This window comes from Agelaius phoeniceus, chromosome 6, assembly GCF_051311805.1.
Source record: "Agelaius phoeniceus isolate bAgePho1 chromosome 6, bAgePho1.hap1, whole genome shotgun sequence".
Taxonomy (NCBI): domain Eukaryota; kingdom Metazoa; phylum Chordata; class Aves; order Passeriformes; family Icteridae; genus Agelaius; species Agelaius phoeniceus.
In genome coordinates, this window is record NC_135270.1 from 36,501,343 (window position 1) to 36,528,392 (window position 27,050).

General features: G+C 36.2%; 1 long non-coding RNA gene across 3 annotated transcripts in view; it reads right to left on the minus strand.

Moving 5' to 3' along the window:
* Positions 1-11,509: 11,509 nt before the first annotated feature.
* Positions 11,510-27,050, minus strand: part of LOC143694371 (uncharacterized) — a 41,075-nt gene continuing 25,534 nt past the window's right edge. For 2 of the 3 annotated variants that reach the window (XR_013182830.1, XR_013182833.1), the window contains 3 exons: positions 22,068-22,219; positions 16,679-16,875; positions 11,510-13,854 (listed from right to left, as the gene is read on the minus strand). This is a non-coding gene — a long non-coding RNA (uncharacterized LOC143694371). Of the gene's footprint in view, positions 16,411-16,678; positions 16,876-22,067; positions 22,220-27,050 lie in introns of all 3 variants that reach the window. The other variant, XR_013182832.1, reaches the window with a different exon arrangement.

Sequence of the window (27,050 nt, forward strand, 5' to 3'; positions counted from 1 at the left end):
CAGTGGGGTGATGGTGGAGCTTTTGCACTACGGTAGTAACAAATGACTGCAGAATCCATTGCAGAGTATTGAACACTTTTCATGCAAGAGAGCAGTTATGCAAAGAGATGTAGTTAATTTTAATATCTTGTCCTGACCCTGCAGTCAGATTCTTGCTGGGTCATATACATAGATGTGGAAGTAGAGAAACGCTTCCTCTTTTCTCATGATAGCTGTGATTGTGTAAATATTTTAAGGCAATTGATAGTTGTCAACTCACATGTCTGTGTGGCTTGAGGATGGTCTACCACAGTCCAGTCATCTTCTCACTTCAGAATAGTACACATGCTCATGTCTCCTTGATAGATGGAGTTAATCACATGGTAACAATACAGATTATCCTTGATATTTGACATGCTGATATGGGACTTATGGATGAATCATGATGGAATTGTAGGTACCATTTAGAACATTAAAACATATGTTGTAAAACTGTGGTAGCATTTTTTTAAAATAACTACAGGTGGCATGTTCTATATTCAAGGCAATGGGAAGAACTATCCAAGAAATGTGTTATTTCATAGTATGTTAACTTGTTTGTTGATAGTCAAATTCAATGGACTATATCAGAAGAAATAGGTCAAAATAAGGGAATTTCTTATGCAAAAAATATACTGGTAATAATATGAATTGTTCCTATTGACACTGTATCCTGTTTGCAGAAAAACATTTTACAGTTTTGGTACTAGCCTGATATGTCTTACATGCTACATGTACTACATATGTGCAAAAAGAGTGCCCATGTATGTTTGGATGTTACAAATTTTCCATAAAATTTCCTGAAAATCTCTTATTTGATATCTCTGAAGTACCATTTTGACATCTCTCTCTACATCTCTTTAGTACTTATGAGTAAATTAAAACCACACCTTGTGTCTTGCTGTAGCTCTTTTGTAAATGAGTAAATTCCATAGAGAAACCATTAAGGCTGAGCAAATCCAATTAGGCAAAAAGAATTGTTTCCCATGCTGAGGCAGTAACACAGAGTATATCACAGAGCAAAGCATATGAATGATTTTGATTTTCTTGGTTTTGATTACCTGTAATTTGAGTTAAAATACATTTGACCTTTCAAATAGCAAGGAGAAAGGGCAAGAATTACAAAGAAATCTGCATTGGTTTCTATGCTCAAGTTCTGAATATTCACAGGAAAAACCTTGAAATATTTTCAAGGTTTAAGTAAGGAAATGGTGCCTATTAAAGGAAATTATGTGATTTATAGTAAGTGGAAACAATGCATTCTCCAAGGTATCTTCTTCACTTTAGTCAACAACTGGAGTAGGACAGACTAAAACAAGTTTTCAGAAGTCATTTATAGAGTTGTAAAGTCCAGGCTGTTCATAATCTCTCAGAAATTACATTATAGATTATAAAGAAAAACAGAGGGAAATAAAGACTTCTTAAAATATGCAAAGGCATGTTGGTATTTTCTACTATTTATTTAAGCAACCTATGGAGGATGCGATTGTACAATTCTCTGATTTAGTCTAAGGAATAGAACAGAACAGAATGTTTCTGTTGGAGGAGTCCTCCAGTGATCATCCAGTCCAACTGCCTGACCAACGCAGCGCTATTATTAAGGGCATTGTCCACATATCGTTTTGGCTCTGCCTGGGCCTCTTGAACACAGGGGCATTGATCATGTCTCTAGTAAGCCTTTTCCAGTGCTTGACCACTCTCTTGATAAAGAAATGCTTCCTAATGTCTAATCTGAATTTCCCCTGGCACAGCTTTGAACCGTTTCCACACATCCTGTCCCTGGATACCAGTGAGTAGAACTCAGCTCCTGGTGTTCCCTTCCCCTCTGCAAGAAGCTGTAGAGAGCAATGAGGTCTCTCCTCACAGCCTCCTTTTCTCCAAATCAGACAAGCCCAAAGCCTTCAGCTGCTCCTCTAGGACATGCCCTCCAGACCTTTCACCAGCTCTGATGACTTCCTCTTCTGTTTTAAGACGTGAGAATTCATATACAAGAGAATAACCACAACAACCATGGTAGAGTGATCCTGTCTGGATTCCAGATGCCCACCAAATGTGCTCTATCACTCCCTTCCTCAGCTGGACATGGAAAAGTACATATAAGGGAAGGCTCCTTCTTTGAGACAAGGGCTGGGAGAGGTTGCTCAACCATCACTACCATGGCAAAACAGGCTCAGATTAGGAAAATTATTTTAATTTATTATTATTGTAGGCAATATCACAGTAGGATAACCACAAATAAAATTAATTCTTAAAACACTTTCTCCCTACCCTTCCCTTTTTCCTGGTTTCAACCTCATTCCCAATTTTCTCTACTTCCTCCTGCCCAGTGGTGCAGAGGAAAAGGGAATGAGGGCTTTTGTCACTTCATCAAGTGTTGTCCCTGCCACTCCTTTTTCTTCAGATTCCTCACACACTGCCCCTGCTCCAGCATGGGATTCATACCATGGAACGCTGTCCTCCATTAACTTCTCCAATAAGAATCCTTCCCACAGACTACAGTTCTTCACAAGCTGCTCCAGTGTGGGTCCCCTCCATGTAGTCCAGTCCTTCAGGCTGAGCTACAGCCTGTAGTTCAGGCTGCTCTGGTGTGGGTCCCCCATGGGGTCACAAGTCCTGCCAGGAAACCCACTCCAATGCAGGGTCCTCTCTCTATGGAGAGTGGTGCTGCCAGGAGCTTGTTCCACCTTGGGCTTCCCATGGGCTCACAGCCTCCTCCAAGCATTTCCACGTGCTCTGCCACCAAAACTTTGCCACAAGAAAACCACCTAACAAAGAAAAAAACACTGATTCTCTAACATAAATAATATTTCTCTTTGTAGTTTCAAGGTAACAACAAGTTTTCTATTGATTTCTTACATAATTTTTAATGTATTTAACTTTAATAAAAGAGCATGATGTTTGGTAGGCTGGTTCAAATGTGTGACTAGTTTTGAAAGAAAGGTTTAAAAGAGCTCATTCAAATTATCTTAACTTTCTGAACATCATATTAATTGGCTGCTGAAGCACAATAGCTTATGAGTTATTATTATTGTATGAGTAGCATGAATATTCTACTATATCTAGATTGCAGAAAAGAGGGTCTATGCTAGATCTTAGTGGCAGTGAAGTCATGAAGATAAATTTTGTCAGTGATACCTTAAGCTGAGAAAGTGAAGAAGCACCCAACTAATATGAGACCAGCTCAGGTTTGACACTTCGAGACTGCATATAGATCTAATGATTGCTATGGCTTGACAGAAAGCTATACAGCCTGGTCCTATGTCCAGAAGAAAAAAAAGATCTAGAAATATTTATGCACTAAGTTTCATGTCTGTATTTTGGTTGTCATATAAGGAATAATTAAAATAGCATTGATTTGGCTTTTTGTTGGGTCTTTACTACCACCTGACACAACTATATAGGAAGACATTAGGGTCTTCTGATATCTGTTGTATTTGTGCAATTAAATGAGGAATATCTGTCTGCATTTAGCCTCCAGAAATTTTGGGACTGCTGCATTTCCATGTAGCTGTTAGTTTACCACATTGGCTTTCAAAATTGTGACTACCTTGGATTTGCAGACTCTGTCATAGGTTCTGTATTAATAGGTTAAAAAAATAAGGTTGTAATGTACAAATTCTTCATGGAAATGGTCTGTGACAATTCTACCCTTATACAACTGCCCTCACTTTCTTTGGTTTTTTTTTTTTTACTGTTAGCCAGTATTTAAAAGTCTTCTAAGGTAGAGACCGTCTTATTTCTTTATTAATAGTGCATTACCTAGAGTAATTAATTAGGCATCAATAACAAGAAGGAAAAGTTATAGTTTTCTCTGGCATAAAAAGATACTATTTATTCTCATATTTTTGGTTGGGGAGAGTAAAATTTACATATGGTAATATTAGTGTACACTTTAATGACTAACTTCACAACAAGTACTAAGAGGTTAGATTTCTAAGAAGTAAGGCTAAGTAGTCAGAAAACAGAAGAAATTGCAACCTGGCTTTGAAATAGCTGAATCTTCAATGTTTTGTGATTAGGTTCCCATCAGCCCAGCAGAAAAGCATCAAATTAGATGGAAATAGGACATGCTATCAGCTGCAAGTTGTCATCTTTTTATTAGCTCTGCAACAACCAATCAGTCACATCACAGTGTGCAACTATAAAAAAAATATAAATCCCTTTTTTTGTTAGAAAGAAAACCCTTCTTAATGAATGTGCATATGCCCTTCAGTAAGCCGTAGATATTGTTGCCAGTAGCATGCCGCCATTTATTTTTTCAAGTTTCCTTAAAGAAGCAGACTGTCAGGTATGTGAGGTTGGAAACAGAAGTCCTCAATTCACTCACTGAATTGTTGCACTATATGTCTGATTTCCCTATCCAATTATGATTGTATGCTAGAGGCAAGCGAGGGTAAGACACATTTTTCCCATTAGAAATCTGTGTTGAGACTACAAGCAATTACAACAGTCATTATCTACTGTAATGATATCTTTTTAATTTTGCAAACACCCAGCCATTAAAACAGGACTGAAACAAAAATTACTTATTTTACATATGTCTGCTAATGGTTGTCCAGGGCTAAAAAACCTTGAGGGAAAGATTTTAAAATAACATGAGAATTAAAGGGTTTCAATTACTTGAAATATTCATATCTAAGAAATTAACTCCCACTGCAAACAAGGAGGAATGTAGGCTGCTCCAACATAGCTTGGGCAGTTTAGAGCTTTGAGTCACAAAGTGGCTGAACTTACAAGGGAAGACCTAGGCAATCATAACTCATAAGTCATATTATGATAATTCCTTCTTATTTGAGTCCTAGTGGGAGGAAAAGTACGTTGCACTTCTGTGGCTGTCTCCTTGCTAGTATGACTTTTTACAGTGGAAGCAAGTTATAGTGACTAAAGATCCATCTTGTTAATTTGGAGTGGACATTAGTGTCCAAAAACTTCTCTGGTATCAAAGAGATAGATTTCTTTTCACTTCCATTTGACCACGTTCAATGCACATTTTATGCCAGCCATTTAGGTTTTTCTGTAATCAGTGGAGAATAAAATTATTCCAAAGAATAATTCATTCATCTGGCTTAGATCCTGCATGAAGAAAGAATGAATTGTACTCTAGAGATTTGTAGCCCTGCATTTCTGTAGAGGGAGTGCTGACAAATTGCTTAGACAGTTTAAAGTTAAGTGAGATGAATCCTGCCCATCACTCCTGACACATACCCTCGAAAGATAAATTTCAGCTCCTTGAAATCAGTAGGATTCAAGCCATCTAAATAATTTTTAGAATTTTTATCATTCATCTGAAAATCTACTAGCTCTTCATTTGTATGAACAATCACACTTTTTTATCTCACAAAACACTGGGAATTTAAATGCAGTAAACACAGTAAAGCAGACTAATCATTGCAATTGAGGTCAGATACCTTGTGTAAATTCTTAATCAGTGGCACTTGCAAGAAATAAAAAGAACCCCTATATCTTTAGGCAATTAGTGAATAACAGAAGTAAGTTGTTTTTTCTTGGGGGCTTCATAAATAAAACCTGTATGCATTTAAAATATTTGATCCCCTTCAGGTCTGAATAACAGTTCTTTTCATCTGTGGTGAGGAGGATGTGTTAATGCAGCCTTTGAGCCTTTGTGATTATCCTCTAATGATGATTCTTCCTATGACTCATGAGTGAAGGCATTTGTGCATAGATGATAGATATATATTAAACATTTACTTCTAGACAGTGTGCTACTTCTCATTATTAAATCAATGCTGGAAAATTGACTTATGAGTGCACTGGCAGAAATAATTTCCACCTATAAAAAGATGTCACTGAGGAGGAAAAGTTCCTATTAAATCAAAATTTTCCCTGTTGTCCCAGTTACTTTTGCTGAGAAATGAAAGTCAATGTCATCTTCATCCAGGGAAATTGGGTTTTTGACTGTAATACTGAAAAGAATACATAAAATATGCATGGTAGTCAGGAAAACTCGTTTCTCAGGAACGGTGTCACTCTCCAGTCACATGGTCAATGCTTGGGTGCTAAGCTTTGCATCCATTTTCTTCTTTCCCTGCCATCATTTACTCCTCCATTAATTAGCATGGTCAATGGAATCCTAGTACTTCTTTTTTTTTTTTTTTTTAAGGGACACATAAAACTTCTATAGGCTGGCCAAGCACTGGAATAAAAGTAGATTAGGAACTCCAACCTGAGTCCTCTGTATAACAGTTGGCTTGCCTGACATGAAGGTTATCAGTTATTCCCTCTCTTCCTTGTCATAAGGAAGGTTCTGATTTGTTCCTATGGCATGAGAAGTAAGGTAGCTGAAATCTTGTAAAATTTTATGGGACAGAGAAAATGTTGTGGCTAGTTTTAACACTGATTAATTCTCCCCATTAAATATTAAGTGGTTTATTTTTCATTCAATCACTTTCAAACCATTATCACAAACTTATCCTTATAAAAGGAAAAACCTTTGGAAAAAAATCTAGTGCTTTCTGTGGCCATTTCTGGCATGTTATTTTCATGTGTTGGATCAAGATTATTGTTCATTAGGGAAGAGAAATGGTAATTTTTGAATCTGTCTGCTCCAGAGCAACAGTGTCTCTAGAAGCCACCTGCAAAGTCCTTCAAACCTTATTCCATAACATGTCCCAGTTTTGTTCTGAATGTAGATATGAATATACCTTGGGTATTATTTACTGAATGAAGCTCTACTCTCATTACATGTCATTTGAACTACATTTATTCAAAAGAGGACCAGTAAATTTCCTACACAAAAGAATATACCTCCATATTTCAAGCTTTCATAAATTTAACTTTAGATATAAAGTTGAAAATATAGTTCCTATTTGAAATAAATGGACTATTGTTAGTTAAAAAAAACAACATTTATCCTTTCATACTGTTCTTCTTTATCTTGGTTGATTTCTTTTTTTAAGTTCTGTACATCCTCTTCATAATCCTACTGGAATTCCACTGCTACTGCATTTATAGCCACAGCACACTTGCAGAATTCCAAAAGGTCTATTTTCTTCCATTTAATGTAGCAAAAAGAAATCTTGCCTGAATATAAAACATATCTGTTTTGATTATGCAAACTGTTGTGTGTAATTTTGCATCTTCTTTTTATATCATGTCCATTGAATCCATTTTAAAGGGAAATCATTTTCTAGACTAAAATGTTATCCTAAGAGCAGCTCCACTTTTGCTGACATGATTATGATTAGGAAATGTAGATCACTGCATATGAATACATTTGAAAAGAATTTTTCATATCTAAACTCTACAAGAGAACAAAATAGACCACAAATAAATAATCAAGCAGCTTTTATAAGTTTAAAAATAAGTCATGTATTTCAAAACTTACAAAAAAGTAACCAGTTTGATCTGAACAAAAACGTATCTAATTTATCGCAGAGAGAATCCAGCAACATCATTTTTAATTGGGTAGTAGAAGTGTTGAGGTGACAGGGCTGAGAACAGGTAAATCATCTAGGAATAGAAATGCTCTAAGACAGAAAGCCAGCTGGTGTAGTGCTTCCTTTGTGTCAGTGATCCATGTTGCATTCTGTAATAGGAACTGTTCAGACAGTCTGTTGCACAGCTGTTCTTCCTTAGAAACAAACAGCCAGGTCTGTTAGTGGTATCACTCTGCAGGTATTATAATGACAGTAGGGCTTTTTGGTTTTTTATTTTATTTTTGGTTATTTATTTTATTTTATTTGAAAGTGGTATTCATCTTTTTGAGGAGTAGCTTTACAAGGACATAAATTAAAGTTTATGTCACCATTCAGGCTGGATTAATTACTTATAATATGTCTGTAGAAGGAAAAGGTTGGAGGATGTCTATTTTTTTGAAGTATTTCTAAATGTTGCTATGATTTGGGTATATAGGAGGATTTTTGGTGGTAAATATTATCTAATATTAGAAATAATGCTAGTGCACCTGCACTTAGATGACTTTATCTGGAGTTTCATTTTCAATGCCCAGATTTTTTTCCTTCTCCATCACTTACTGCTTCAGTGGTGTAAAGAGATAGAGAAATCCCAAGACATGTTTTAATGTTTTTCAAGCTTACCAAGGGTATCCAGAAGAAGAAGATATCCTTAGGGTAACTTTATTCTCTGACTCTTCCTATGCCCAAGACTGATCTGGATCATGGACTGCCAGTTATTAAGGCAGGTTTAGTCCAGCAGTCCAAATATTTTTAAGAAAATTGGCAATGCTTTACACTCTAAAGACTGTGAAGTTATTTTCCTCCAAAGCATAGAATCAAATCATAAAGAATCATAAATATTTTTAAAGTCACAAATGAACTGTGTCACACCACTAATTAGCTGATTATTTTAAAAACAAACACAAAATTAATTATGCCTGCTAGTGAGAGGGGTTTTTTTCCCCCTGTGTAGTCCTTATGGAAGGAATCTGGAGAAACAAATTGTGATGATATTCAATAATGGTATTCTGGGACTGGGTTGACACAGTCATAGCTGTGCGTAAAATAAAGCTTAAAGTCATACTGAGATATTAGTCTATGCAGGGGATAAAATAGGAATGTGTTGAGTTGAAATACAAGGTGACAAGGGTGATACTTGAAATTCTCTGGTGAAAGAAATTACTGACTTTATTAGGACTGAAAGAAGTTATGGAGTAGGAGACATTAGAGATGCTATTACCAGCAGTGACTACCAGTGTTAGTCCACAACTAGGCAAAGTTGCTCTTTGCTGTAATGTTCTTTTCTTGGCTTCCAGACCACTAATGCAGACAGGATATCTTCTCTGCCATCCTTTTTCCTCATCACTTCCAGTGATTGTGTGGTCTCCATGCTAGATGTGCCAGAGGCACCACTAAGTGGATGCCACTGCTCCTTTTATTTAGTTCTCAGTAAAGTAGGAAATAGAGCTGCCACCATCTCCTCCTGTTTAATTCAGGTGTTAGAACAAATGAGAAGAGTTACTACTACAAGCTGACACAGGATTGTCCTTATCCCTTCTGTTTCAGGGGTAACTGGTTGAATATTCTTTCTTTAAGCACTAGAATTTGCACCCCAGTACAGGCTGGTGCTCAGATCCAAATTTTGGGACTCAGTACTATACAGACAGGAGAGAAATTCTTAGGAGAAATTACAGAAGCAGCATATTTACAATTTAACTGCAAAGCTTTCAATCTCCAACTCCTGGTGATATATATTCATACTCCTGGTGATATATATTCATACTCCTGGTGATATATATTCATGCTCTTGATTTTCACAAAGTTACACTATGGTGTGTCCAAAGTAACTCAGCATCTAGACCTTGGAACCCCCAACAGAATCCATGATCGAAAAAGTCAAAATGTGTGATTTAGCAGGACTCTCGGTTACTATTATAGCAAGTTTCTCTGCAAACGTATTAATTAAAACTAGATTGCTGTTTGTGAAAAAGTTGGAGGCTTTGAAGAATCAGTTCTATGATCAAAATAGACAGCTGTTAGGTACGCCAACATAAAAAGAAGCCTCTTATTCTATTGCATTTATTATGATAAAATTTTTGGCAGAAACAGGACAACAAGGATACATTATCTCACATGGTGACAGTGCTAAATTGTCATTAGCCAGATAGGAGAAATCATTACTGTTACTTTCAGAAGTGAGAAATTAGGGATTTAATCCAAAAGCAGCTTGAGCCTGAAAAACACTATTGCAATAAGCATGTAGAAAGGAACTTAAGGCAGAAAGTACCAGAGTGATGCTGCTGATTTTGCAGATTCAGTCCAAACAATCTATAATATTAGGGAAGTTTTGAAGAGTCATGATGGAGGAGAAGAGAAAGTGGTTATTGCTTTTTGTTTTAAGAAATGTTGTTTTAAGAAGACAGTGTCGATAGATGGGTAGAATTAATTATTTTTCTTTCCCAGGTTGCCTGCAGAAGTACCATTGTTTTAAATCAACAAGCTGATCACCAAGCTAGTCAAAGGAGATAACTAAAAATGTGCACCTCTGATGGGATGTTGATATGTGAGGAAAATGTTTATCTCAAGAGGCTTCTAATACTTTAGAATGTTTCATTTTAGCCATTACCTGGCAGTGAATTTAGTAAAAATTGAGAGGAGAGTGTATGAGGCATTATCTTTCCTCCATCCCCAGGTACAAACCATGAAATTCTGTAAAAGGTACAAGGCTATGTTCCTTCTGGGTTTGTTAATTTAGTCTGCTATGGAGTACACTCTAAATTCAGTTTTTATGGCTTTTACATTGTTTAAATAAATAATAGTGATCCCATATATGATAAACAAAAACTGTATTGTTTTCTTCTCTATTTTTTACCCTTTCATACCTGTTTTGTACAATTATTAAGACTTGACCTAGAATAACCCAAGAATGATATGAACTGTTTTCTATCAGCCACAAGGTCATAGTAATGAATAATAAAATATATTTGGAGCTAAAACTTCTGTGTTTATTAAGTTAACTTCATGGTTGACTGGAGGTAGATAAAGACTATTACTTTTCTCTCAATACCCTGGGAATTTTCCCATTATATTTATCAAGATTTAAATGATTCTGAGGGTAATTTTGATAGATGCTGTCATTTTTCATTTATTGTGTATTTGATTTATCATATGTAATGGCAAATAGAAAGTAAAAAATCTATAAAAAAATATAATCATCTAATAGGTGATTTAATTAGTGCATGTATGTAGAAAATGTAATCTGTGGTAATTATCTATAATTATGTTTTCCTTGCAATTTAAAATAACTTGTCTTTTTCAGTAGGGAACAACCCTCTTTTTCACTTTTTGCCACCTTTCCATAACATTGATTGCCTTTTTGTCAAGAAAGAATGCGCACCTTGAACTAGAAGAAATATCAAGGAATTAGTAACTGGTTATAGTTATTCAGGGACAGAAATACTTTATATGGAGGTCAAATGGGTTGTTTAATCAATGGCTATCAAATAAAATGACAATGTAGATTATTAAAGAAAATCTTCCCACCAATGAGATCTGTTGTATCATTCAGAAATCTGCTGAAGGAAAGTGGCAGAATCTTTTGTGTTTCATTTGTAACATGAATCTGATGCTCCTGTTCATGAATCTGCTGTCTGACAGAGATGACAGTGGAAATGGAATGAAGGAGAAGAATTAACTTGGACTGGTATTGAGGAGACTTATGAGAATCTGCAAGGCTAGTAGGGCATGAAGGTAGACAAATCTATGAGTAGAATCTACAGAGGGGAAGTAGAGCTACATTGAAACCTTGAAGATATCTGAGAATAAAAACACAGTAGCACAGATAGAAAAGGATTATTAAAATTCTGATAGAAATATCTGATAAGTTATCAAAATATTAAGAGGCCTGTCCAGCAACAGTCATAAAATGCCTGCATAAAAATTTAGACATATATACCCCAAGTCCTGCATTCACAGGTATGTGGATTATAGAACTTGACATTAGATTTCTATAGTAAAGGAAATGTAAAAATTTCAGTATTAGACTAAAAAGATGGAATATCAACATTTCAGTAGGCTTCAATTTGAAATTTTTTATTGAACAGTTTATTTATGCATTCCCATTTCAGGCTTAGACATTCAGACATATTCCACCTGAATTTTTGGATAATAAAAGATTTTTATTTTCTGTATAACGTACCAATTCTCTGCCAGAATCCTATATTTGAGCCTATACCTACAGTGGATCTCTAAGCTTTTGAGGGATTTTGCCAATCTGAAAGAAATGAACAAAAAATAGTTTCCATAAGACAATCTGTTTGTAGTAAAATTAAATAATTACAAAAAACTCTTTGAAAAATAGTTACAAAAAATTAAATAATTTCAAACCAAATAATTTAACTATATGTTTCAGGATCAAAGACAAATATCTGGGGTTTTATTTTGTTTCATGATTTTCACTTTAAAATTTTGATTGGGGTGAAAATGTATATTGTCTCTCTGACTGGATGGAACAAACATTCTGCTTCAATGACTGTGTGCTTGATTTATACTCAATGTTCAATAAAAAGAGAGGATTTTTTGGGCTTCTACTTCTAGTGGCATAGTATACATTTAAGGATGAAGAGATAATGATGCAAATGCCAGAGAAGCAGCTTGAGTTTTTAATTTTGAATGCGCCAGAGATATTACCAAGATAATATATTTAAGAATAAAGGCAGGAAGTTTCTGTGAAATGCTGAATGCAAGAAGGTATAGCAATAATGAATAACATATTGTTTACTTTTAAAAGTAGCTCAGATCAAAATTAATTAGAGATAATATTAACTGACACAGTAAACCAGGGTGTTCGTAGGTATAATGAGAAGCTGAGCTGGTTAACATCTGCATGGTTTCATTTACCCCTGTCAGCCAATGAGACAGGCACACCAAGACCAGATACTTTGCAAAGTGTTTCAAGGAGTACACTGAGAAAACATTCAGCAAATTTTCGTAGCCATATGGTCAGTGATCTATACTGGGGGTTCTCCTCCCTCTGTTCCTGATGACCCAAGAGAGAGACGAAGGCAGTGCACGTCTAACACCAGTCCTTCACTCTGGCCTCTTTCTTGACAAAGGCTTTAGATGGTGTTACTCAAACCAAGGCTTCCTTACTTTCCAGGACTTTTTGCAGTGAAAAAGTGAGATTGAGACGCCTAAAAAATCTTTTTCTGAAGAATCGGCAACTTTTTTCAAGAGAAGACCAAAGGGGAAGGGGTTAGGTTGGTGAAATGTCCTTAGAATAGGCCTTTGCAATAACTAGTTCTTAGGCAACAGGCATAGATGACTGCTATCACACATGAGTAAATGCAGCTTGTAACTCAGTTGTTTATATTGTTTGGGGTGTCATTTTTCCAATATTAAGTAGTAGAATATTTTATCTGATGTTAATTTATGATTAGTTAATATTTTATGCAGACAACAGATCTTATCTGTATTATTGCCAAAAAAGTGTTATATTCTAATAGTTGGCTTTTAAAGAAAATAGAAACCTGAATTTGGAAGATGTAGGACAGATTAAAAAAAAATTGGAATAATGAAGGTTGTAAAAGCTGTAGAGGGATTTTTCAATTTAATGTCCAAAACTGTGATTGTGAACCATATTAAATAACACTGCTCAATCATTGTAGAAAAGAATGGTGCATAAAATTCACACTGGAAACATTTAAGATTTCTTTAAAATTATTAATTCCATTTTTCCATGTCATTTTATTATGACATCCTGAGATGTCCAGATCATCAATTCAGTAAGTGGTAGTGGATTGACCCTATCTGAATGCCAAGCGTTCACCAAAGTCATTCTATCATTCACCTTCTCAGCTGGATTGGGAAGAAAAAGTATAACAAAGGTTCATAGCTTGAGATAGGTGAGGGAGAGAGATCACTCACCAAATACTGTCATGGACAAAACAGACTCAGCTTGGGGATATCAATTGAATTTTGCTACTGACAAAATCAGAGCAGGATAAGGAGAAGTAAAATAAATCTTAAAATATACCTCTCCCTCACCCCTCCCTTCTTCCCAAGCTCTTCCTTCCCCACCAGTAGTGAAGGGAGGTGGGGAATGGGGGTTACAGTCAGTTCATCACTCATTGTTCCTGCTGCTGCTCAGGAAGAGGAATCCTTCCCCTGCTCCAGTGTGGGGTTCCTCTCATAGGTAACATTCCTCTGGGAACTTCTCCAACGTGAGTCCATCCCATGGGCAACAGTTCCCCCCAGACTGCCATGTGGGTCACTCTTCCATGGGGTGCAGTCCTTCAGGCTCAGCTTGCTTGAGTGTGAGTCCCCTGGGTTGACAACCTTCTCTTGGGCATCCGTCTGCTCCAGTTTGGGTCTCCTCCGTGGGCTGCAGGTGGATCTCTGTGTCCCTGGGGTTCTCCATGGGCTGTAGGGGCACAGCTGCTTCATCATTGTTTTCACCATAGGAGCACCTACTACCCCTCCTTTTCCACTGACTTTGGTGTCTGCAGAGCTGTTCCTCTCACATATTGACACTCTGCTCTTCTTTGGCAGCAATTACATCTGCACAATAACTTTTTTTTCCTTTCCTTCTTTAATATGTTATCACAGAGGTGTTACCACCATTTCTACTTGGCCCAGCCTTGGTGAGCAGCAGGTCCATCCTGGAGCCACCTGGCATTGACTCTGCAGGACATGGGGGAAACTTCTGGCAGCTCACAGAAGCCACCCTTGTAGCTCCCTCGGCTACCAAAACCTGGCTGTGCAAGCCCAACACAGTCAAGTATATAAATACTATTTATTTCTAGCCTGAATTTACTTAGGGCTAGTTTATATCTGATTGTTCTTTTGCCAACATCACTTAAATAGTTCATCTTTTCCCCTGATACCTGGCTGAAGAATTTACAGATAAAAATTATTTTCTTTTGAATTTCTATTTTGCTTGGTTAGACAAACCAGCAAGGTCTTTCAATGTTCTTTAAAAAAGATTAGCTCACCAATCACCCGTTCATCCTACTAGTGTCTCCTTGCTCCTTTTCACTTTGAATTTACCTTTTCTGATTATTGGTGTCCAGAATTATATATGTGTTTCAGATGAGATTTTGGAGATATGTATTTATTTTTACTAATTGCATTGTCCAAATAAGTGGAAATTAAGTCAGCCTCATGTTTTGCATTGAAAGGCAGAGACTATGAAACTCAAATATCAAACTGAAATTGTTTCTTCCCTTCATATATTCTAGGCATTATATATGAGAACCAGAATCACACCAAAGAAAACATATTAATTTACAGCAGTATAATCCCTGTTCACTGAATTTCTTCCTAGCTACTGAGAGGTGCTTTTTTTCCTTGCTTTTAGGCTATGAATATCCATGAATATTTCATGTTTTAATTTCTATAATATCAGTTTAGTTCCCTGTAAATTTTCAATATTGTGTAGCTCATGTAATTGCATATAACAATAAATCATGTACCTTTATCATACCACTTATTCCTACTCATTGAATATATAACTGTCAAGAAACAACTATGCCATCATATTTCAGTTTCAGTAAAAAAATCTTATTTTATTGTGGCTTTCACTCATTTCCAGATGTCCTCCCTTCCTTGAAAGAGACAAGTCTGGGCGATGCCAGATTAAGATGAAATATCATCATCGCAACATATTAATTTTTCTTCAAAGATCTTAAAATAGCTTTCTTATGCTTTTGCTGGAACATTTTTCATCTTGCTTCAAGGGGAAAAACATGGATAAGAAAATCAACATCAGAACTTCAAATTGAGTGGTATATCCTCAAAATGTGGGCTGCAAATTTAACTACAGTGGCACAAACACTGTGCAGAAATAAACAAATACATCCTGTTATACTGGAGAAACATGTCCTTTTGGAGTCTGCACCCTTTATACAGAAGTAACAAGATGAATGTAAATAAGTAATATTTTCTAGGCATACTTATGAGATAATGCAAATAAAAAGGCAAACTTCTCTTGTGCACATTTGAACACTATATAGTCTTTTCTGAATCAGATGTATAATTTTTAAATTCTTAGAGATATATCAGCACAAATTTTGCTTGGAAAAACAGCTTATAGAAAACACTCAGCTCGTAATCACTGAAGTTTTCACCAGTCTAGTATCTGACAGTATCTACTTGTCTTAGTTCAAATGAGAGAACAGTGTTAGACTAATAACACATATGGTATGAAGTTTTTACAAGGTAACTGTAGAGACGTTTTCAAACAATCTAAAATGCAAATAGAGTATCAGTGCTATGTTGTACAGGCAGCTTTTAGGATATATGAATGCCTCTGAAATTATATTTTGTTCTTGTGAATTACTTTATTAAAAAAACACTTCAGAGTGGGATTACAATGCAATTGTATATATATATATACAATTGTATATAAGTGAAAAAGAAGGAATTGAAAAGTGCTTGTATTTTCTGGTGCTTTCATTATCAGTCAAAATAACAGTGAGTTAGTGAAACACTACCAAGAGAGCAATCAAGTGTGAGAAAGTGAACAGAAAAAAACTATGTAAAGCCTCATTGGCAGAGAAATACCAAGTTCTGTCACTCTAGGCTTTTTATTTCAATGCTGAAGAATGGAAATAGCTAATTTGGATTTTTATTTAGGATTTTTCTGTCAGATGCAGAACATATAACAATTATAGTTAAATTCCCTTGATTCATTTCAGCAATTCTGTGTTCTGCCCATTTCTTTTCCTGAAGGATCACTCATTTTTTGTTGGCATAATAACCAACCTCAGACTTAATCTACATACAGTTTGGATGATTCTAATTATTTTTGTTAGTAAGGAGACTTTTTTTTATCATTAGCATGTTATAACTTGACACTATGATGCGTTTCTCAAGACACATGTAAGTGTACTTCCCTGATATCTCACTGCAGACCAGAAAGCTCATGTTCTTGTGGCAAATTTTGTCCCTCCTGGCCTCACTGGGGTCCTCACCTGGCCTGTGCAGTCAAAAAAGGAAGGCTGAGAAATTAATGTGGTCCAACCTCCCAGTTTAAGCATTTGACATTTTCATGTATGTAGAGTAATTCACAATTAAATTTTGTGGACAAATTTTGTGCTAATACAAGCATTTACTCATGACAGCTGAAGCAGACAACATGATTGAGAATGTTTATAGAAGACAGAAATGCTGAAATGGAAGGAAGAAAGCATATGTCATTTGCTTACACTAAGGATACATGAGGTGCATTGTTCTCTTTCACTTACCCAGCTGATTTTATGTCCTTCCTGAAAATGTGGCATTCAGGGCCATGGAGAGAGAAACTTCCGTGTGAGAAAGCTGCTGTCTGAGATTTCCAACAGAGAATGCTTTCAGGAGCACTCCCAAGGAGCCACCTTCAGAGGTATATTCATGTTCTTGGGCTCAATTTCTGTGAGACATGATATTTAACTGCTCACAACCACTAAAAGTGGCAGAAAGAGGGAGAGAAGTATGAGAGGACAGGAAAATACTGCTTTTTTTCTTATGGCAGCAGTAATCTATTATGTCAAGATAACTGCCCTTGAGATGGAAATCTAATTCCTCAGCACCCTGAGATAGCCACATTTGGGAAGAGTATTCTTACTCATATAGTTCATCTTTATGAGCTTTTTGAAGTACTGTTATAATTCCAAAAAGTTTAAATTTTTTTTCTAGAATACCACAACTATTAAAAAATTGAATAATTCAGTAAAATGTCATATGTAATAATAAAACCAAAGATGACAAAAAAAGTTATTAGCAAGTTGTGAGTGCAGGGGATTTTACATGTCCTGAAATTTTACATTCAACTTAAGCATGCAACACTTACATGGTATCAAATATTTTTTTCCTTGATGGTCTAAAATTTTATCATGCAGACACAAGGATTCATTCACCTTGGGAGTTTGCTAGACTCAATCCAGTTGTTGCATCATGGAGGCAAGGATGGGTGTAATTCTGAAATTACCGAACCCGGTATGCAAACAGCTGGAATCTGTTACCTTCAGATGAGGTCCAGTGAAGTACTTCCCTTGCTATCAGCGAGTTTGCCTTTCTGCCATGACTGCCCAGTGCCTTTCTCTTTCTGTGAATAATGTCCACCCACCCAGCTGCACGCCTGGCCAGGAGATGCACATTCCATCCACTGCTTTGGGCCACAGGGTTGGTTGAAAGCCCAGCCAAGATGCACACCCTGCTTTTTCTGACAGTACACATTGCTGCTAAATAGCTGGCAGGCTAGGAAAGATGCTCTGCAGGCTGCACCAAGTCCTTGAGCCGTATGTTATGCAGGTCTGTTCTCCAACTCGATTTTGTTTATTTCTCTGTGCGTCAGTGGTAGGATACGGAACTGTGATCTCTTTTCTTATTTAAATATATTAATGTATTTCAGAGGCAGAGGGCTTTTAAAAATCATTATTTCATTGGTATGTTATCACTTACTTTTAATATGAATTTTTATATATGGTAGTTAGTCATCTCAGAGTAAACAACAGATGTATACACCTATATTATAGTTTAACACTGACATTACTATTAAACAATAATAAGAAAACATGTCAGAAACTTTAATGATTAATAAATGTGACAAGAAGAAGGAACACTCTAAGTTCAGTTCTGCTTTCAGAAAAATGACTGAAAAAGGCACATACTTCTTTTCAGGACATTCTAAAATGCCAAAATTCCTGATCAGACAAGTCTATATTTGCTGCTGTATATGAAAACTAATTTAGCACAGAATAGATATTTATTGATTTTTACCTCCAGACCATGAATTCCCCTGTTTCTGGGGTAAAGAAGAAATAAAAAGAAGAAAAAGTAATTCCTACAATGTAGCAGCTCCAGCTGCAATAAAAGTCTGTAGATTTGGTTCTGATTAAAAAGGAAGGTTTGTTAACTTGAAACCAGATTTTCTTTGCACTCTGGAAGTTTTGCACCTCACTATTGCTTAAACCAATTTACAGCATTAACTCTGAGGTATCAAACATTACTTGCTACCTCTGTTAAGGGAATTGAGTCAGTTCAATCCTTGTCACTAAAAACAGAGCAGATCAGTGACTCCAATAAGGAGAAAGAGCAGTAACTTAGAAAACAAGTGAGAGAATAGGGTTGGTGTGGGTGACTGCAGTGCCTTTGAAGAAACTGATGCAGGGCCAGATGACAGCTCTGACCCTCTCAGGATATTAAGGGACAGGTATTGAAGCTTAACATAATAAAATTAACTCATTTCAAACATAGGCATATTGCATGGCATAAGTTTTATAGGAGATAATCAAGGCCATCATCCATCAGGATGGAAGTAATTTTTTATAGCTGGCTGGAAATGATGGAAAACATTCCATAAATTATTGTGTGGTAGCTTACTGTCAACAAGATAGTCATGAGCACTTATGACCTGAATTGTTTAATTGTGTGTACTAAGCAGCATGATTTAATCCTTTCCAACATGCTCTCTTTTTGTTCTCTGTTGTTTCTAACAGAACTGTGATTTTTAATTTTACTATCTGGGCAGGGGTAACTCAGCAAAGGAATAACTTTTTTGTAATTTCACAGTATAGGGATAACACTGAATCAGTGTTTTAGAAAGTTCTCTCTATATATCTATATATACATATACACAACATTGGATTTATTAATTGAGAAAGATCATTGCAAAGTATTTTAGGACTGTGGAGTTATAAAAGCCCCAAGTCTGGTTGATCAATTTGATTGAATTTTGTGTTTACTATGAGCAAGAAAAAAAAGTTTAGTTTTCATTTTGAGACCAGCAAACCACAACAGAGTATGAGTAACTGGCCTTAAGAAGGAGATAGCAGGAAACCTCAGCTATGGAAAGATGAAAAACACCTTATCAGCAATGTAAGGTGTTATGAACTATTTTCCTGTCATCTACTCCATATTTGTATTCTTTCTGAGTGGTACAACGCAGCATAAAAGTGTGTTGCAGGCAATTCTTGCAGAGTATGAGAAACATAAGTTCAGAGGGTAACTCGTTCATCTGCACACACCCTTAATGCCTCTCAAGTTGTCCGAGTGAGGGATGCTTACAGATAAGACAGAACAATTATGTAAAAGCAAATCCTATCACATCGGCAGCTGACTGCAGAAAACTTACAGCCTGGAGCAAGGAGCAGCATCCATTTAGAATGAGACTGCACCACAGAGATATATATTTTCAGTAACTGAACTCCATCTATGTTTCATGTTCTAAAACACTCTGTATTTTGTGAATTTTTAATGTAACTGTGTTCCTCACTAATGGTGTTCCCCCATATGGCAGTTTCCACAGATTCCAGGTTGCTAAAGCACAAGAAAAGTTTTAGAATTACATCCTACATCATGTATTGATACATTAAAACTATTCATTTGATGAATGAGGAAAAATGCTATTATAAAATTCAATTTCTGATCCTGCTTAAGCCTGTTAAGAAGGAAAATAATAACCCCTTGTTAGTGTAAGAACCGCACCAACCTCAGTGCTTTCTTGTTGTTTTCATTTTTAGCATGTGCATTTATTTGCTTCCAATTTCTGTTTCAAATATGCTCACAAAGGATCATCCTTTTGTTCTGACTGTACACATTTGTACAGTTTGGTAACAAGGCACTTCAGCTTTGTGTCTTTACACTTGTGGCCACTTATCAACCCCCTGCTTCAGTCTGGTAATTTTTATGATGGGACAATGAAGAATGTCATTCTGCCTTAAGCACCAGACACCATAGTACCACTACTGAATGGATCTGATAGTTCTACTAGTGAGTAAATAACCACTGTCAGAAAAGTTTCTCCCTCTGCACAGCTCTGACCTCTTATCTGGAGGATGTGCAAGAAATACTGTAGATAGTGTCACATCAATGTTCACTACTCGGCTCAGTATTGTTTACCTTATTCATCAATGCCTTGGATGAAGGTGCAGATCCCTCCTCAGCAAGTTCACTGGTGACACCAATCTGGGAGGAGTGGTGCACACCCCAAAGGGTTGTGCAGCCCTGCAGAAGGACCTTGACAGGTTGGAGAGATGGGCAAAGAACTTCCTGAAATTCAACAAAGGGAGGTGCAGGGTCCTGCACCTGGGGAAGAATAACCTCAGGCACCAGTACAGACTGGGGGCTGAGCAGCTGGGAAACAGCTCTGCAGAGAAAGAACTGGGAGTCCTGCTGCACAGCAAGATGTCCTTGAGCCAACAGTGTGCCCTGGTGGGGCAAGAAAGTCAGTGGTATCCTAGGGTGCATTGGAAAGAACATTTGCAGCTAGTCAAAAGACCTGGTTCAGCCCCTCTATTCAGCCCTGTTGAGGCCACATCTGGAGTGCTGCATCCAGTTCTGGGCTCTTCAGCACAGGAGAGACATGCAGGTCCTGGAGCGGGTCCAGTGGAGGCCACAAAGATAATTGAAATACTGGAGCATCTCCCTTATGAGAATAGGATGAGGCAGCTGGACCTGTTCAGCCTCAAGAAGAGACAACTGAGAGGGGACCTTATAAATGTCTAGCAGTATATGAAGGGAGGGTGTCAGGAGGATGGATCCAGGCTCTTCTTGGTGGTGCCAAGCAATAGAACAAGAGGCAAGGGGCAGAAACTGATACACAGAAAATTCCACATGAATGTGAGAAAGAACTTTACTGTGCAAGTGGCTGAACACTGGAAGAGATTTCCGGAGAGAGATTGTGGAGTCTCCCACAGCAGAGATATTTGAGATCCATTGGGATGCAATCCTGTGCCATGTGCTCTAGGATGCCCCTGCTTGAGCAGGTAGGTTGGACCAAATGACCCACTGTGGTCCCTCCCAACCCATACTCTGATTCTGTCATTTTGTGAAATCAAATGAATGTTGTCAAAAGAAGGATGATTTCATGAAGTCGTCCTTGTTCAGTTTTAATCTGTTGTTATAATGCTTTCCATTAGTTGCTGGAAAGCTTTCAATTCACCTTCACCTGAGTACATCACAACTAACTGGCAAATTCACTGGATTTGAGCTGCAAGCGACTAAGCACAAGTTTAGGTCGATTTAAAATTATGAAAGGAGTTTCTGAGATGATAAAGAATCTTTTAACTTTTGTATGCTGTGTGAACAAAGACTACTAAAGGCCTTAGAAAGTTAGAATCTTTTCTGGCAAGTTATTTTACAATAAATATGGACAGCACATCTCAAAGTGAGACTGTAAAATTTGTTTTGCTATACTCTAAGCATTTCATACCATTTCTATATTTCTAAAAAATGTCTATTTTCATGCGACTCTATATAAAAAGACATATATGTAGCTAATTTACATGCATCTATGCAGGTAATCCCAAGAAATTTATGGGTTTTGCATGACAGTGTACATAATTAGAAAAGCTAATTGCAATCTAAAAGTTTCTTTGGAACCAGGAAAACTACCGACATAAAGGAAGTTAAAGTAATAAGTAATGGCAGTAATATATAATTTTATATATATACATACATATGTATATGTATGTGATATTAAAGAAATACTGACTTCTACTACTAAATGAACACCAGATACTATATAATTTTTTTTCCCAAAATGGATGGTAAAGATGATTGTCCCGTTTAAGAATGTTTTTCCAGAAATAACATTGATGTGGTTGTCAGGCCCACCTGGTGAGGTACAGATAGGATACAATTCAGTTCACCTACCTTCAGCAGCCTAGAAGATGGCTGCATATTCCAACCTAAGGGGTGACTGTCCTCTGTGGTGAGCATCTTCAGAAGGCAGCTGACATCTCCTTTCTCAGATAACTGGGGAATTGCCCTTCTGGAGCTAGTTCTTCCATTGACTACAGGAGGAGCTTAGAAGATGTATGCAAACAAGTTGTTTAAATGTCATATATAAATATCATCATCTGACATATGTTTTCCAAAAAAACATAATTGTCAGAGGTAATAGTTTATTAAATAGTTTATTTACAGCAGTAGGGTGATCCAGGTGTTTTAAACGTAGAGGTGCCTAAATATTTTGCTGGACCTTGGTTTAAATCTTGCATCTTTTCTCTTTCAGTTGCTGAAGTTCACCAGCCCAAGACTGCTTTCAGTAGCTGCCATCCTTAGTTTCCTGGCTGAGCTGCTGTTGAGATTGCTTTCTAGGCTATTAAAATTAAAATGAGCCAGCATAAACCATTGAAATAATAGATCGTTTCTGCTTGCCTGCTTTGCTAACCAAGTCTCTTTGAAATAAATTAGGGAGTGATCACACAAGTAATTTAACCAGTGGATCTGGCAAGGCAGTGTTCTCTGGCAAGAGGATGGCAACAAACAGTCGGGGGTTGGCTGGGGTTGGTAATCTCTTCAGCTCGTCCTGTGGGAGCAGTAATGCAGAAACAATTGCACAAAGCTCCCAACTGTATCTTCTTTTGAGGGCCATCATTTGTTTTCATCCAATAGTCTGCAGCCCCCTCATTTACCACCAGAAATAATGCTATGGTTTCCTGTTACTCATGTAAATATAAGCAAAAGAAAGAACTTCATATTCTAAGTAAATAAACCTTGCAGGATATGACCCATTTAGACCCACTTGTATTAAGAGCATGCAACTCTGAATCATAAGGAAACAAGTTTGCAGTTTACAGGTTGGACTTTCACTGATGTATTTTATAGAAAAAGAATGCCTTAGAAATTCAAAATAGTGAGACACTATAGGAGAACTCCAGGAGTTGACATAAAGTCAGAAAAAGAAAATAAAAACAAAAGGAGAAACTGCTTTACCAATGGTGGTTTTTTTGGCAAAGTCATCTTGGAATTTGATAAAAAAAAAGATTATCTGTCTGTTTAATTCCTGAGATATTAAATGTTTAAATACTGACACTTATTCATTAGGTTGTGTGTTAATAAGTCTATTGCTGGGAAACTTGTTCAAAAAAGAACATCTCTGCAGTTCCTATGTTGGTAATGTAGCTGTTTGACATTACTCTTACTCTTGGAGGAATCTAATTCTTTGACACAAGAGAGATATTCTGCTGTTCAGCTCTCTTCTGCTCTTCCAAGTGTCATCCTGTCTTGCTGCTCTATGAACTACCTGAATTTGATCTTTATGTAACTTGATAATATATAGAATTTGTGGCTTAAACATTTTTTCTGTAAAACATGTTTGCTCAGATTTTAAAGTTCAAAAGATATCATCTATCAGTTAAGTTTTGCATGTATAATTCTTTGCATTTTAGATAATTCTCATTGTTTTATATAACTGCAGCATTGAATTTTTAAATAGCATTTTAGTATGCATTCAAGTTGTACTTTTTATAAGTATATTTTCCAGTGTACAAAATTTGTTAATTATTACTGCATTAGACATTTTTACAAAATTATTGACATTTTCTGAAATTACATATAACTAATTTGGAAAATCTCTAAAAGGAATTCTACTTAACACAGCTGTGAAACTACTTTAGGAGGCTAAATAGCTTCCACACTTGCAAGGTCCTTACTTTTTTCTATCACGTATTAAAATTTTTCTCATAATTTTTTCTAATTGCACAGAAAATGTGAGCCATCAGTTTGTTCAAACTAATACTAGTTACTTTTGGCTGAATGTTTTTAATTTGCTTTGTGAAGAGAGTTCATAAAATTTTTTTACTCTCCTATGATATAAATTTTGCACGATTTCTCATTAATGTGAGCAATCAGAATGCCACACTCTTTTCTCACTGTGGTGACTAGTCTTTGCTGGTAATTGAATGGTAGCCTTAAACAAGGTGAGGTCAGGCTTATTTATCTGACACCATGAATTCTATGCCTGTGTAAGAGGGAAAAAGGATGTTTTTTTGCCCTCAGGGTATTAGTCATGGTCCATAGGTTCGTGGGAAAAATGTAGGAAGTCTCAAAAGTTTGTTCCTATTATTTCAAATTTTCTTAGACTCCATTTGAATCCCAAAGTGAATTTTCTATTATTCCTTTGAAGGGAGCATAGGAGGGTACCAACAGTCTTTGAGGAGCAACACCTGCAGTTGCATTCAAAGGCATGACTTTTCCAAGCAGCTTCTGAGCTGCCTGGTATTGTCCCAGGAAGGATAAAGGCCTAGGTTTTTACCTGACTGGCAGAACATTCCACCACCAATAGAACTCTAAACATTGTTTTAGAAGTAATGAGTCCTGCTGGTTTCATCCTGCAAGACCTTGAAATCCCACAGGGCAATGTGGTAAGAAATAAAACAGAAGGCTGAGGCTTTTAATGAGTTTCCTATCCACAGATGCCATCAAGCTTTTATACTATTCATTTTATTTCTACAGCTTCAACAAAGGAATCCAAAGTTGTGGGCAATACTCTGACAAGTGCAGTTCACAAACTCGGCAGAAATCTAGACTTTAGACAATAAAAGATCATTGAAAGAAGTAAAATAAAAAGTAAAAGAATAAAAAAAAATGAACTTAAATATGGGATACTTTACTTTCAAAAAGTGAACATAGTGCAATTCAGACAAGTTAAACTGCTCAGAGCATAGAATGGCTGCAGGTTTCCGTAATGTTTACAGAGGTTATGATGACAAAGAAAAGTGTACTGAATAGGGCCAATGAGAGGTCAGTGTACATTTTGGGAATATCCTTAAAGCCACACTAAATTGACAATTCTCTTCATTTATCATTGATTCAAATCTGAATTTTTTGAAGTCTTCCATACAGTCAGAGAAAATGAAGAATTTTAATGAAGAAGCAGTGTATCTGCTATGAGAAGATGAGGAGAAAAGTGTTTGTACCTATATACAAGAATGTAGAATATGCATGTGTGGGTTTGGGAGACATTACATTTTATAATACTTTTTCCTCATTTTACCTGAGAAAATCATCATTTTCAGGCCCTTTGTTACCGGAAAATCATTGCCTGGAACAAATGTGGAATAAAGAAATACAATGTCTACGGACCTCCAGTCCAAATTGAATAATATCATGCTGGTTGCCCTTGATTCATCCCTAATAAAATATGGAAGATTTTGTGACTGTAAGATAAACAAACTCGACAAGTTGGAAAATGTGCCTTTCACTTTAACCTCTCAGCCTCTGTTCAGATACAAATGAAAATTCTTGTTGATAAGCGCATAAATATTTTGTTCTCAGTATTTTCTCCCTGCAGTTGTCATGAACAAGTCTGTGTTGAATGCTTTTATGAGGATGGTCCAAACCAGATCAAATGCGACAAAATGCTTTCATTGTAACATGGAAAGGTTTATTGTTCTAAGATTCCCAGTACAATTTTGCAGTCTTTGGAATTTTCACAGAAAGATAGAATCCACTATAAACCAAATATCCATCAAGAAGAGTTTTTCTTTTTGAGATGTGCACGTCAATGGTTTTGAGATGATGAAACTATTGATGACATATAAAAAATAGACATTTCTGAAAACAGTAACAGCATGGACTCCTTATATATGTGCAATGCGCTGTTATCTAAATTTCAAGATTTGTCTTTGTTTTAGTTTTCATTGATACAAGAATACATGTAATAGGTAAAAAATCTCTACGAGTTGTGGAGAGCTATGAGAACATATTATAAGTATCAGAATCTTTTCCTGTTCAGCATTAAATTCAGAAAATGATGTTTACTTCATATCTAGATTTATATGTCTGTAATTTTAGCTGTGGACTGCAAACATTGACTCAGCCTCAGCCTTTTGACTCATGACCAAGTAGGTTGAAATGAAGAGATGAGCTTGAATGCCTCAAACTTCTGTGTGCATTCATTCTAAGAATTTTCCAGGGCTCTCAGAAACATTTAGACAATCAGGATTTACAGCTCCACATTTTGGCACTTCTCTATTCTGAACATCTCTCATTCTGTCTTCTGTTAGTCTCTTACACTAATTATCTGTACAATGTTTAAATTTTACTATTTATTATTGAAAGGAGACTGTCATTCCATCTTCACGTTCTCTTTGAAATGTCTCTCTTTTTTCTAATATCATGTGTTTAAATTTAAATAAATCATGTGTTATTCATGATGTTGTCATAAAGACAGCAATGGAAGAATTGGCTTTTGAAGAATATTTGTTGTATATATGCTGCATAATCATATATACATGCATAGACATACGTACATATATTATACATTACTACACTATACATATATTATACTATTACTATTACCAAACCTCATTTGTACAGAGCAAAATAGTGCAGTATTGTCATGTTTTACCTTTTTCAATAAAAAACTTCCAGCTGTTAATAAATGAAGCAGCACCTAACATATAATGCTGCCAGTAATGACTAACCAGATGTCTGCAGATAATTCCCAATATTCATTAAGTATTACAGCTTTTAAAATAGATTGAAATTACTTAAAAATCAATGGGCATATTAAATGTATAACTTGCAGCTACACATTCTTACCACTTTACATAAATTCTTACTCCCATATTTCTGTTTGCAAAGCTTAATTCAACACTTTTTGAAATCAATTGGCCCTTTTAAATGAAATTTTGGCATTTCTCAAATCTGAACATCTCTGTTAATATTTTACTAAAAATGAGCAAATCATGCAAATCATTGATTGTAGCCTCTAGTTTTTACAGAAGTCTAAAATTAAATTCCAGACCTATAGCTGAATTTACAGCAGCTAAATTGTCTGCTCAGCACTCCAGCTCCTTCAGGTAGGCTCTAGTTTGGTGTGGGAACCTTGAGCACAACATTTGGTTT